The sequence below is a fragment of the Populus nigra genome, chromosome 2, assembly GCF_951802175.1.
Source record: "Populus nigra chromosome 2, ddPopNigr1.1, whole genome shotgun sequence".
NCBI lineage: Eukaryota > Viridiplantae > Streptophyta > Magnoliopsida > Malpighiales > Salicaceae > Populus > Populus nigra.
In genome coordinates this window covers 9,977,687-9,980,186 of record NC_084853.1, presented here as the reverse complement: position 1 = coordinate 9,980,186, position 2,500 = coordinate 9,977,687, and positions in this window count along the sequence as shown.

Sequence of the window (2,500 nt, the reverse complement as noted above, 5' to 3'; positions counted from 1 at the left end):
CAGCTGCAGGTTCGTCGGGGAAATCGGCAGCGCAGATTTTTCGATGAACATGGGCTGGAAGATGGACTGTCCAGGCCAGGCAGGGAAATTCGTCAAGGGGACACGCTGACGAAACAGCGCTGGTTTAGACACGGTGGGTGCAGTGTTGGAATCGGCAGCGCCGACGAAATCGGCAAAGTCGGCAGAATCGGCAGCGGGTGCTGGCGATGAGTCTGGACGATTTATAGTCCAGGGCTTGATGGAAAAGACTGTTGGTCCAGACAATGGGGCAGTGGCAGCGCGGATTTGTGCAGCTGCAGGTTCGTCGGGGAAAATCGGCAGCGCAGATTTTTCGACGAACAGGGGCTGGGCGCTGGACTGGCCGGGCCAGGCAGGAAAATTCGTCAGGGGGCCACGCTGACGAAAACAGGGGCTGCGGAGTGGAAAATCGGCAGCGCAGATTTTTCGACGAACAGGGGCTGGACCGGCCGGGCCAGGCAGGAAAATTCGTCAGGGGGGCACGCTGACGAAAAGAGGGGCTGCCGCGTGGAAAATCGGCAGCGCAGATTTTTCGACGAACAGGGGCTGGACTGGCCGGGCCAGGCAGGAAAATTCGTCAGGGGGGCACGCTGACGAAAAGAGGGGCTGCCGCGTGGAAAATCGGCAGCGCAGATTTTTCGACGAACAGGGGCTGGACGCTGGACTGGGCCAGGCAGGAAAATTCGTCAGGGGGCACGCTGACGAAAAGAGGGGCTGCCGCGTGGAAAATCGGCAGCGCAGATTTTTCGACGAACATTCGTCAGGGGGGCACGCTGACGAAAAGAGGGGCTGCCGCGTGGAAAATCGGCAGCGCAGATTTTTCGACGAACATTCGTCAGGGGGGAACGCTGAGGAAAACAGGGGCTGCCGCGTGGAAAATCGGCAGCGCAGATTTTTCGACGAACAGGGGCTGGATGCTGGACCGGCCGGGCCAGGCAGGAAAATTCGTCAGGGGGGCACGCTGACGAAAAGAGGGGCTGCCGCGTGGAAAATCGGCAGCGCAGATTTTTCGACGAACAGGGGCTGGACTGGCCGGGCCAGGCAGGAAAATTCGTCAGGGGGGCACGCTGACGAAAAGAGGGGCTGCCGCGTGGAAAATCGGCAGCGCAGATTTTTCGACGAACAGGGGCTGGACGCTGGACTGGGCCAGGCAGGAAAATTCGTCAGGGGGGCACGCTGACGAAAACAGGGGCTGCCGCGTGGAATGGCAGCCTACACGCAGATGCGGATTCGGCAGCGCACGATGGCTTGAGCAGGTCATGGGTTCGACTTGGCGCGATCTGAAACCTGGACGAGGGACTGTCGACGCTGGACGAGCCAGCGCGGTGGCCTGTCGTGCCCCGTTCAGGGGGGGCCTGCCGCGGAGACAGCCCTCGCGGGCTCGACAGCGCAGGCCAGCGTCCCCGACGTCGCTGGCCGCGGCAGGCGAGCTGCCGGGGTTCCCGCATTCCTACAAGAAAACGTCGTGCTTTCCACATGAAACCAATCCAGTAAAATCAGCCATATTTTTATGAGGCTGCCCACTGAATTTGGGGTCATTCCGGGCCGGTTCCTAGTTTTGCGGATTTACTCGATTTCTAATGGTAGGAAAATTAAAACAAATACTTCCCGACCTCGAAAAATTCTGGGAAAATTAATGAAGGTGGATTGGATTTTTGCCAACCTCTGTGCAAAATTTCAGCTCAAAATACCAAGAAATGAATTTTTTAGAGGGGGGGTGACAGCTGGGACCTAGTAGTGTCTCCCCCTGCCAGAGCTGCAATGACACTTATTGCTCTTTAGGGAGCCACCAGGCCGGCGCCCCTCAAAGACCACACGCGCGCGCGCGCCCGCCCGCGCTGGGCGCTGGGGCGCTGGGGCCTGAGGGCCTGGGGCCCTTGGGGGCCCTTGGGCGCTTGGGCGCGCGCGCGCGGCCCCCGCAGCCATGCCGCGCTGCGCGACGCGCGGACAGCCCCTGCTGGCTTGCTCTCTCGCCCGCGGGGGGGCTGCCTTCGGGCCCTGGCCCCCCGCGTTCTGGCCTGCCCCCTGCGTGGGAGAGGCTAGGCGCTGCAGGGGCCAGCCCGACGTCGCTGGCCGCGGCAGGCGACAGCCCGACATCGCTGGCCGCGGCAGGGGCCAGCCCGACGTCGCTGGCCGCGGCAGGCGACAGCCCCTGCTGGCTTGCTCTCTCGCCCGCGGGGGGGCTGCCTTCGGGCCCTGGCCCCCCGCGTGGGAGAGGCTAGGCGCTGCAGGGGCCAGCCCGACGTCGCTGGCCGCGGCAGGCGACAGCCCCTGCTGGCTTGCTCTCTCGCCCGCGGGGGGGCTGCCTTCGGGCCCTGGCCCCCCGCGCTCTGGCCTGCCCCCCGCGTGGGAGAGGCTAGGCGCTGCAGGGGCCAGCCCGACGTCGCTGGCCGCGGCAGGCGAGCCGCCGGGGTTCCCGCATTCCTACAACAAAACGTCGTGCTTTCCACATGAAATCAATCCAGTAAAATCAGCCATATTT